Source organism: Arachis hypogaea, chromosome 12 (genome assembly GCF_003086295.3).
Source record: "Arachis hypogaea cultivar Tifrunner chromosome 12, arahy.Tifrunner.gnm2.J5K5, whole genome shotgun sequence".
NCBI lineage: Eukaryota > Viridiplantae > Streptophyta > Magnoliopsida > Fabales > Fabaceae > Arachis > Arachis hypogaea.
The window spans coordinates 19,766,253-19,777,702 of record NC_092047.1 but is presented as its reverse complement, the minus strand read 5'-3'; the positions used below and the strand labels follow the sequence as shown (position 1 = coordinate 19,777,702).

General features: G+C 38.7%; 1 non-coding gene across 1 annotated transcript; it reads left to right on the top strand.

Annotated features, from left to right (window-relative positions):
• The first annotated feature begins 217 nt into the window (after nucleotides 1–217).
• On the top strand, nucleotides 218–289 carry TRNAT-UGU (transfer RNA threonine (anticodon UGU)). The gene has a single exon. It is a non-coding gene; the product is annotated as a tRNA-Thr (tRNA).
• Nucleotides 290–11,450: the final 11,161 nt, after the last annotated feature.

Below are 11,450 nucleotides of genomic sequence, written 5' to 3'. Positions count from 1 at the left end.
TTCGATTTTTAAATTTTGCGGTTTTGATGTTTGTCCGAATCGTTTTGTGCCCGGTTTTCAGATTTTGCGGTTTTCAGAACATTACTCTATAGACATACCGGTGGTGCTCATAGTAGTATTTTTTGAGTTCACATGCAATTTGTATTTCTTTCAAAATGGCTAAATATCTCATATGATTATATAAATAATGTAATGGGAGGAAAATAAAATTGAATAAGCCCCTATAGCTCAGTGGTAGAGCGTCAGTCTTGTAAACTGAAGGTCTGTAGTTCGATCCTGCATGGGGGCATTTTTTAACAATGGTTATTTTAACAATTAAAAATTAAGGTTGTCTCATTTAAACATGGATATAGCTAATATGTCTTCTAAAGACATAAATTAAAATTTTTTATTAATAATAAATTTATAAAAATAAATTATTGTATTTCCACTCTTTTCAAAAATAACAATTATACTTTTCTTTTGAAGTTTTAAGCATAACTTAAAGATTTTATTTTATTAAAAACATAAAAAATTTAAATTTTTAATATATTTATTTTATATTTATTAAATAAAAATATTGCTAATATGTCTTCTAAAGACATAAATTAAAATATTTTTAAACATAAAAAATTTAAATTTTTAATATATTTATTTTATGTTTATTAAATAAAAATATTTAAAAATGTTTATTAATAATAAATTTATAAAAATAAATTATTGTATTTCCATTCTTTTCAAAAATAACAATTATACTTTTCTACCAATGAATTATAGCTTAAATGGCATAGTCTCCCCATACTCAATTAAAAAATTGCGGGTTCGAGTCTCCTATCTTTTGGTAAAAAAAAAAAAAAAAAAACAATTATACTTTTCCTTTAAAGTTTTAGGCATCGAATAGATTTTATTTTATTAAAAACATAAAAAATTTAAATTTTTAATATATTTATTTTATATTTATTAAATAAAAATATTGCTAATATGTCTTCTAAAGACATAAATTAAATTTCTTTTTAAACATAAAAAATTTAAATTTTTAATATATTTATTTTATGTTTATTAAATAAAAATATTTAAAATTATTTATTAATAATAAATTTATAAAAATAAATTATTGTATTTTTACTCTTTTCAAAAATAATAATTATACTTTTCTTTTAAAGTTTTAGGCATCGAATAAATGAACTTAAAGATCTTATTTTATTAAAAAACATAAAAAATTTAAATTTTTAATATATTTATTTTATATTTATTAAATAAAAATATTTTAAATTTTTTATTAGGGTTAACCACCAAAAACGTCCCCGAATTATTCAAACGCTAACAAAAATGCACTCGAATTTTATTATCGACAAAAATGCCTTCAAATAATTTAAAAACACAACAATACCCAACCGTAAATATATATTTTCAAAAAATATCTTAGAGATTTAATTTTGATGTAATTTTTTGCAAGCATGATTATAAAAATAAGATATTATTATTCATAAAAATTGGTGATTTTTCAGTAAGTATATATTTTTTTTATAATTTTTTTGTTAACAATCAATAATACTTTTAAAAAATCACAAAATAATATATACATAACAAAAAATTACCAAATTTTAAGAATAATAATATCTCATTTTTATAATCATGTTTGTAAAAAATTATATCAAAATTCAATCTCTAATGTATTTTTTGAGAAAACATATTTAATGTTAGTTTTTTTGTAAGATTATCTAACATTAAATATGTATTTCTCAAAAAATACATTAGAAATTAAATTTTGATGCAATTTTTTGCAAGCATGATTAAAAAAATAATATATTATTATCCTTAAAATTTAGTAATTTTTTGTTGAGTATATATTTTTTTTGTAATTTTTTTGTTAACAACTAATAATACTTTTAAAAAATCACAAAAAAATATATACTTAAAAAAAATTACCAAATTTTAAAAATAATAATATCTCATTTTTTTAATTATTCTTGTAAAAAATCACATCAAAATTCAATCTCTAAAATATTTTTTGAAAATATATGTTTACTGTTAAGTATTGTTGTATTTTTAAATTATTTAAAGGTATTTTTGTCGATAATAAAATTCAAGTGCTTTTTTGTTAGTGATTGAATAATTTAAGGGCGTTTTTGGTAGTTCACTTTTTTTATTAATAATAAACTTATCATAAATAGATGTTAGCCAAATTTTTTAAATAATTATTGTATTTTCACGTTTTTCAAAAATAACAATTGTACTTTTCTTTTGAGATTTTAGACATCGAATAGATGAACGTGCGGATATTATCTTTGACGGATAATGATGACTCGGATGAATACGTAGAAGAATTGAAACATGAAAAGACTAACAAGACTACAAGATGAGTGGCACACAATACAAGTCACAACATATTGTAGAATATTAGGTTGTCCATTGGGCCTCACTTCAATGACTATGTCCAAACAAGAATAATTCTTCCTCGTCTGTTTGCAAATTGTGGCTTTTTACTTTTTGTAGTGTAGTGCAAGTAATATTTTTTGATAATATAAAAATTTAATTTATTTTTATTTTACATAAATATTATAAATATGAAGATTAGATTTGTATTTTTTATTTCTTTGAAGATTAAATTTGTAATTTTTATTTTTATTTTTAAAAAAATTACAAATCTTAAGATCAAATTTATATTTTAATACTAAATTTGAACAAACAAATTGGACCCTCCGATTTGGGGTTTCTAAATTTTTTATTTGTCTTTTTACCCAAAAACGACCTTCAATTTTTTACCCTAATCTAAAACTAATACTCAGTTTTTTACCTCCACCCATTTTTTAATCTTCGGTTTTCTACTCCTGCTCAAATCTGAATTTTTGATTTGTAGTTTTTAATTAAAAAAATGAGTAAACTATCATTTCTATCCATAAAGTTGAAACGCTTACATATCTATCCATAAAAATGACTTTTACAAGCAAAATTATCCAAATCCTAAAAAATTAAATAAAATTTTCAAATTATCATTCATTCTACCACTACTACCATTTCTCTCTCTTTCTCTCTTTCTCTCTATCTCTCTCAATGTTCTCAGCTACTCCAGTCCCAAATTCTACCACCACTCTTTTCTCCAACTACCAACTATCATTACTGCCATTACCATCACCACCACCACCATCACCACCTTTCTCCTTCCTTCCACCTCTTCGACTCTGATCTCAACCACAGGCTCCACTTCCCCCTCACCTTCCACCTCTTCCAAAACTTCAACCCTGTCTCCTCCCCTACCAACACGAATGGATGCACTATATAAGTTGTAGGGGCAAGTGCCCCCACTAACATTTTGAAAAACTATACCAAAGTATATGTATAAATATATATATATATATATCCTCATTAAAAAATTATACTTGCCCCCACATTAAAAAAAATTACCTATTAAATTTTGTGTTAAAATATTTTAAGAATTTTGTTAACCTATAGCATAAGAGCCAATTTTAAAAATACCATAAAAAAATATTTGACAAAAAATTATTGATTTTGTTTTATTTTTAATATACTAATTATATTAAAATTTAAAAAATTTTTATTATTATACTCTAAACATGTTCTCTTAGGATACAAGTTAGCTAACTCTTTCTATATATATATATATATATATATATATATATATATATATATATATATATATATATATATATATGTTCATACCCTGACCCAATGATAAGGCCCAGGTACAAACGAAAGGCCCAATCCAAAGGATTAAGCCTCGCTCTATACCGACCTTCACCCCACGAAGTCGGTTCCTACCTCGACTTGCTCTAAAGAAGTCGGGACGAAGATTAGCTGGCAGATAAACACCCATTCAAATGAGTAACTGCCCCTAAAATCTCTCTACCCACTTCCTGGAGCCATATCTCAACCTCCCTAAGATAAAGGGACGGTTATTCCCCATGAATAACGGAACTACACCAACGGTGGTTATGGGTTCACCACTATAAATACACTGACACTTCTCAAGTATCACTAAGCCCAATACTCTCTAGACTTGTTTTGCCCCCTTTGCTGACTTTGGCATCGAAGTGTCTTTGTAGGTACCACCCCCCATTCTCTCATACCGAAGTCGAACGAGGACCTTAGAGCATCAATCCGCTTGGATACTCCCTCATTCTAACGATTGGGCCAGCCAAACGAATCCAACCCAATAATCTCCGGTTACCCATCGTAACATTGGCGCCGTTGCCGGGGACCCGAGAGATCAACCAGTAAAGGCGGACATGTCACAGGAAGACGGTCATGTGGCATCAGATTCCGAACAAGAGAATCTGGATACCAGAAACCACGACGCAGACCTGACCCTTCACCAGGAAACCAACGACCAACACAGGGAAGGAACCTCCGGATTTAAAAATCCGAAGACAAATTCCTCGGAGGGGCGTAAGTCAGAAAAGGATGAACCTTCCCACGCAACTGAACTAATGGGGCTAGTCCATGTCCACCAAAGTCGCTTGGAACAGCTGGAACAGGAATGGGAGCGACAAAGGGAGATAGAAAGCACCTAAGAGAGGAGATGGATCGACGAAAAGAGTTAGAAAAAAAACTCTTAAAATTAGAATCCTCCCTCAGAGGTTGGAACTCCCGTGAAGATCGAGAAGAGTCGCCCCCGGGAGGGGAGGACCCTTTCAGTGAGGACATAATGAGGGCAAAAGTTCCAAAAAACTTTAAAAACCCCAATATGGACCTCTATGACGGAACTACCGATCCGAAGCATCATCTAAGCAACTTTAAAAGTCGGATGTATCTGGCTGATGCTTCTGATGCAACGCGCTACAAAGCTTTTCCGACCACCTTATCGAAAGCAGCGATGAAGTGGTTCGATAGTCTCTCTCCAAGGTCGGTCACCAGCTTCGAGGACCTCTCGAGGAAGTTTCTGATGAGGTTCTCCATTCAGAAAGATAAAGTAAAGCATGCACCGAGCCTCCTGGGAATAAAACAGGAGGTCGGAGAACCTCTACGAGATTATATGGAAAGGTTCAACAAAGCATGCTTAGAGATTCAAGACCTGCCCACCGAGGCAGTCATTATAGGGCTAGTAAATGGACTTAGGGAAGGTTCCTTCTCACAGTCCTATCAAAAAGGCACCCCACCTCCCTGAGTGATGCACAAGAAAGAGCTGAAAAATACATCAACATGGAGGAAAATGCCAGGCTGAGAGAGTCGAACTGGCGACCTGGGCACCTTCCCTCAATAAAAGAGAGAGAAAGGGAGCCCAAGAAGAAAGAAGACCTCGGTCCTGACAGGCCCAGGAAATATCACTCTTATACTCCTCTAAAGGTTTCTATAGTGGACGTATACAGAGAAATTTGCAATACTGAAAGGCTGCCACCTCCCAAGCCCATTAAAAATAAAAAAGGGGTGAGTCGCAGCGACTACTGTGAGTACCATAAAATATATGGTCACTCGACAAATGACTGTTACGACCTTAAAAATGTGATAGAAAAGCTGGCCAGAGAAGGCCGACTTGACAGATATCTCATAAAAAGGTCGAACAATCATGGGAAGAGAAAGCGAGACGATGCGGATAAAAGAGACCCACCACCGCAGACTCCGGAGAGACATATACATATGATCTCAGGCGGATTTACGGGAGGGGGACTCACCAAGTCCGCTCGCAAAAGACACCTCAAGCGAGTCTACCAGGTCGGAAATGAATCATCCGACCTCCCCACTATCTCATTTACAAAAGAGGACGGGCAAGGAGTAATCCCTGGACACGACGATCCAGTGGTAATAACTATGATCCTAGCTAATGCCCATCTCCACAGAACCCTAGTAGATCAAGGAAGCTCGGCGGATATCCTTTTCAAGCCCGCGTTTGACAAACTGGGGCTGGATGAAAAGGAGTTAAGAGCCTATCCCAACACCTTGTACGGGCTAGGCGATACGCCGATAAAACCACTAGGATTTATACCCCTCCACACTACCTTCGGAAAGGGGGAAAAATCCAAAACTTTGAGTATAGACTTTATAGTCATCGACGTAGGGTCAGCATACAATGCCCTAATCGGCAGAACTACCCTAAATCGACTCGGAGCGGTGGTGTCTACCCCCCATCTTTGCATGAAATTTCCGACACCTGCGGGAATAGCAACAGTGCAGGGAGACCAGAAGTTGGCAAGAAAGTGTTACAATGAAAGCCTGAACCTGAGGGGAAAAGGCAAAGAGGTTCACACCATAGAGCTCGGTGGTGTAAGGGCCAAAGAAGAGCTACGACCACAGCCAGGAGGAAAAAATGAAGAAATACAGGTCGGCGAAGAGGAATGGAAGAATACCAGCATAGGAGCCGACCTAGGGGAAACCCTGAAGCAAGGGTTGACTAAGCTCCTAAGAGACAATTCCGACCTCTTCGCCTGGAAGGCTTCCGACATGCCCGGGATAGACCCCGAGCTCATGTCCCACAAGCTCTCGGTACATCCGGGATCCTGACCTGTACAACAGAAAAGGCACAAGCTTGGCCTGGAACGAGCTCTAGTGGTGGAAGAGCAAGTTCAGGCACTCCTAGAAGCCGGCTTCATTAGAGAAGTTAAATATCCAATATGGCTAGCAAATGTAGTTCTAGTCAAGAAGCAAAACGGCAATTGGAGGATGTGTGTTGACTACACCGACTTAAATAAAGCATGTCCCAAAGACCCTTATCCACTCCCGAGTATTGATACCCTAGTAGACTCTAGCTCGAGATATCAATACTTGTCGTTCATGGACGCCTACTCGGGATATAACCAAATCCCGATGTATAAGCCAGACCAGGAGAAAACATCATTCATCACGCCCAGAGCTAATTTTTGCTACGTGGTCATGCCATTTGGATTAAAAAATGCAGGTGCCACATACCAAAGGCTGATGAATAAGGTGTTCGCCCCTCACCTTGGGAGCTTAATGGAAGTCTACGTCGACGACATGCTAGTAAAAACCAAGGAAGAAGTCGACCTCTTATCAGACCTCTCGCAAGTCTTCGACACCATAAGGCTACACGGGATGAGGCTAAATCCCGCAAAGTGTGCCTCCGCGGTGGAGGCTGGAAAATTCCTAGGTTTTATGCTAACACAGAGAGGGATTGAAGCAAATTCCGATAAGTGTAAAGCTATCCTGGAAATGAAGAACCCGACTTGCTTAAGAGAGGTTCAGCAATTGAATGGCCGACTTGCAGCCCTCTCCAGGTTCTTGGCAGGATCAGCACTCAAATCCCTTCCGATATTTTCTTTATTAAGAAAGGGATGCCAGTTCAAATGGACTCCGGAATGCGAAGAAGCATTCCAGGAGTTTAAAAGGTTCTTGAGTCAACCACCAATCCTAACCCGACCTCTAGCCGGGGAAGATCTCGTCCTTTATTTGTCTGTAGCAGACAAAGCTGTCGCATCAGCCCTGATAAAGGAGGACGAGGTCGGACAGCATCCAGTCTACTTCATCAGCAAAGTTCTACAAGGCCCCGAGCTAAGGTACCACAAACTTGAGAAGTTTGCCTACTCCTTAGTAATAGCCTCACGAAGGCTACGGCCTTACTTTCAAGCACACACAATAAGAGTCCGAACGAACCAACCCATGAATCAAATCCTCCAGAAGACGGATGTTGCGGGAAAAATGGTTCAATGGGCAATAGAACTCTCCGAGTTCGATTTAAATTATGAAACTCGGACAGCAATCAAAGCCCAATGCCTTACCGACTTCATAGCTGAGTACACAGGAGACCAAGAGGAAAAGCCAACTACATGGGAACTCTATGTAGATGGATCCTCAAATAAAACAGGAAGCGGTACAGGCATAATACTGGCGGATGAAAGGGGAACTCAAATAGAGGTATCCCTCAAATTCGAATTCCCAGCTTCAAATAATCAGGCAGAATATGAAGCCCTGATTGCAGGATTGAAGCTGGCAGAAGAGGTCAGTGCGACAAAAGTGATGATATACAGTGACTCTCAAGTGGTGACCTCCCAGATAAATGGAGAGTATCAGGCCAAAGACCCAAACATGAAGAGATACCTGGAAAAAACTCTGGAATATCTCGGACGCTTTGCCGAAACCGAAGTTAAGCATATAACTCGGGATCTCAATAGCAGAGCAGACGCCCTCTCCAAGTTAGCGAGTACTAAGCCAGGAGGGAATAATAGAGGCCTGATCCAGGAAACTCTCCAAGAGCCCTCTGTAGTAAAAGCAGAGGGCAAACAAGATGTCCTTGAGGTATCCGGGCTAAATCTCGGATGGATGAATCCTCTGGTCGAATACCTAAAATTCGACATCCTCCCCAAAGAGGAAAAAGAGGCCAAGAAAATCCGGAGGGAAGCACAATATTACACTCTGGTGAAAAATACCCTTTATAAAAGAGGAATATCAACGCCATTGTTGAAGTGCGTACCGACCTCAAGGACCACTGAAGTGCTAGAGCAGGTCCACAATGGGATCTGCGGAAACCATCTCAGAGCCAGGTCGCTAGCCAGAAAAGTAATCCGAGCTGGATTCTACTGGCCGACCTTGCAGAAAGATGCCACAGAATTTGTGAAAAAATGCCAACCTTGCCAAATGCATGCAAATTTCCACGTAGCTCCCCCCGAGGAGCTCATTAGTATAACTTCTCCATGGCCCTTCGCAAAATGGGGAATGGATTTGTTAGGTCCTTTTCCCCAAGCGCCAGGGCAAGTCAAATACTTAATTGTGCGAATAGACTACTTCACAAAGTGGATAGAAGCAGAACCATTGGCCACCATCACCGCCCAGAGAAGTCGGAGGTTCCTCTACAAGAATATCATTATAAGGTATGGGATACCTCACTCCATTACCACAGATAATGGAACCCAGTTCACCGATTCCACCTTCAGAAGCCTAGTGGCCAGTATGAAAATCAAACACCAGTTCACCTCGGTGGAACACCCACAAGCAAATGGACAAGCCGAGGCAGCCAACAAAGTCATATTGGCAGGGCTAAAGAAAAGACTACAAGATGCAAAAGGAGCCTGGACAGAAGAGCTCCCCCAAGTGCTGTGGGATTATCGGACGACACCCTAATCTGCAATTGGAGAAACACCCTTCCGACTTGTCTATGGGGTAGAAGCTATGATACCAGTAGAAATCAGTGAGCAAAGCCCAAGAGTGATTCTCTATGATGAAATCCGAAACATACAGGGGGCACAAAGAGGAGCTAGAGTTGCTCCCCGAAGTCCGAGAACAAGCCCAGATAAGAGAAGCAGCGCTGAAGCAAAGGATGGCTACCAGATACAACAAGAAAGTCATTCGAAGAAATTTTGCACTAAGCGATCTGGTCTTAATCAGAAACGACATAGGAGTCAACAAATCGGGGGAAGGAAAACTCGCTGCCAATTGGAAAGGACCCTACAAAGTTAGCGAGGTCTTAGGAAAAGGTTATTATAAGGTGACCGACCTAAACGGCGCCGAGTTACCAAGATCGTGGCATGCTTGTAATATGAAAAGGTACTATAGTTAAAAGCAAACTCTACTCCCTGATGTACTCTTTTCCCAACTTCACGATTTTTTCCCAAACATTAAAGGGTTTTTTCTGAAGAAGGGTTTTTAATGAGGCATCATAGTAGAGGCTAAGGGGAAAAAGATTATTAAAAACCCTTAGTAGCAGTAAAGTACCTTCCCAAATTAATAAAGATCTTTTACAATATCTCTTATAAATTCTTTCTCGTTTATTTTTCTTCCTACGAAACGCGCCGACTTAAGCTCCACAAAACGTGAAAATCCCATGAACTGACCTAGATGGTCGTCAGGATAAAACGACGAGGTACAAGTCGGTGTAAAGAGGTTATCAAAGTTGATCGTGAGAAACTCAGAGACATTCCGACTCATAAGTCGAAATGAAAAACCAAGTAGAAAAGAAAACGCATCGCAAAAATAACCTAAGTCATAGAACTCAATAAAACAAAGTTGAGTATAAGGAATAACAAAAAAGAGATCGAAAAACCTAGGAAAAAGCTTAAAGGCTGTCCTAAAGTCCTTAAAGCGAAAAGGCTTAGAAAGACAGACAAGCAAAAGGTTTTCAGAAAAGATTAAAGGGACTTCGAAAAATCAAAATCAGAAAAGCATGCACACAAAAAGGTAGCTGAAACCCTTATACCAAAAAGGGTATTTTTTGTTAAATAAAACCCTTATCCAAAAAAGGGCAATTATAAATATTTTTGTTTACGGCCATAAAAGGCCAAGGCAAATGTCAACATACCACCACCACAAATATAAAGAGTTAAAAAAGAGGGGACCCACAGGCCGGGCCCCCATATAGCCAACAAATTTTTAAAGAGCATCACCACCAGGACCGAAGGGAGTAGTCGGATCACCACCAGAGTCGGGAAGAGGAGTCGGAGCGCCATCAGAACCAAGGAGAGAAGTGCCCATAGGAGTCGGAGAAGAGGCGCCGTGAGGTCTTGAGGAGCTCGGAACATCCTTTTGACGAGGAGGGGACTCAATGATTCTCTGCCCGCGAGTCTTCAAATCTGACTCGGTGACGACCTCGGGAGCTGGGGGATAAACTATGGCACCATCAATAACGACCTTGTCAGGATCCAAAGGAGAGAGATCCAGGTCGGGAGCAAGAACTCCGACCTGCTCCTTAAAAATCCTCCAGGCCTCCTCGGCCCCCTCAGCAATAGAGTCCTCCAACTCGGCATAGGTAGTCCGAGAGTTCAACAAGTCCCTCCTTACAGCCACAAGGTCCTCAAATAAACTCTGATAACTCTCCTGCGCCTTCTTTCTCAAGCCCTCCTCCATGTTACATAGGGCTTGTAACTTGCTCTCCTTCTCTCGGAGGCCATCCCTCTCCTCCTTCAATTTGGCAACCTTCTTCTTCAACTCCTTCTCATGTTCCTGATATATGAGAAGCCTTCCCTCCAACTCTTCAACCTTAGAGGTTGAACCTAGAGAGCTAAGAGGAGTCTTCTCAAAAATATCAAGAAACTTGGCACAAATCCCCGCCGCCCTGATGCTCTCCTCAGCCAGAATAGTGAGGTGGTTCCGAATAGAAACATCATCCATACCTATATGGGTATGGGGATAGATGAACTTTCGGATAAATGCAGGAGCATCCACCTTAGCCTCACCTTCAAAAGAAGAGCCAGACTCTAAAGCCTTGCGCTTCTTCCTCTCTAGCTCAGGAGAAGATCGGGGAGGAGGGGACGGCTGAGAAGAAGCCGAAGCAGGAATAACAATGGGTTGAGAAGGAGTCCCCAAATTTCGGGAAGAAGGGGGAGGAAGAGGAAGAGAAGAGCTAGTTACCCTGGCACCACCGGTTCTGGCGTGAGACCTCGCCTTGGCCTCCTGGACTCTCTGGTAAGACTCATTGGAATTCTTCCTCGCCATCTCTGCAAAAGAAAACGATTAGTAAAACAAGTCGGTAAAGTCGGTAGAAACAAGTCGGAAACAAAGTAGATAAAAGCTACCTAGTTGTGTCTGGACAAAAGACGACGACCCCTGGAGAAATTTTTTGGTATCCAGAT